The sequence below is a fragment of the Penaeus monodon genome, chromosome 15, assembly GCF_015228065.2.
Source record: "Penaeus monodon isolate SGIC_2016 chromosome 15, NSTDA_Pmon_1, whole genome shotgun sequence".
NCBI lineage: Eukaryota > Metazoa > Arthropoda > Malacostraca > Decapoda > Penaeidae > Penaeus > Penaeus monodon.
Genome location: NC_051400.1, coordinates 14,414,647 through 14,414,917, shown reverse-complemented (window position 1 = coordinate 14,414,917; position 271 = coordinate 14,414,647). Strand labels below are relative to the sequence as shown.

The 271-nt window shown below is 28.0% G+C and overlaps 1 protein-coding gene across 1 annotated transcript in view; it reads right to left on the bottom strand.

Moving 5' to 3' along the window:
* Window positions 1–271, bottom strand: part of LOC119581761 (myosin heavy chain, muscle-like) — a gene marked incomplete in the record, with an annotated part of 38,657 nt that overhangs the window by 30,805 nt on the left and 7,581 nt on the right.

Sequence of the window (271 nt, the reverse complement as noted above, 5' to 3'; positions counted from 1 at the left end):
GAAAATATACGTATATAGTGAAACCGCCATAAACACTCCTGGATGGAAGTTCATACTCATAAGGTAGGTATTATCAATAGAAGTTTATAAGTTAAATTTGAAATAGGTCACATTATATACAAACCATAAAAAATATATAAACATCTATTTCAAATTTAGGTAGAAAAATTAACAGCAGGATTTTTTCGCCACTATTTTGCTTTAAATCTAGAATTATGTATTATCAAAATATATACACAATACCCAAGGTGGCGTCTTTTAGCATATTCTC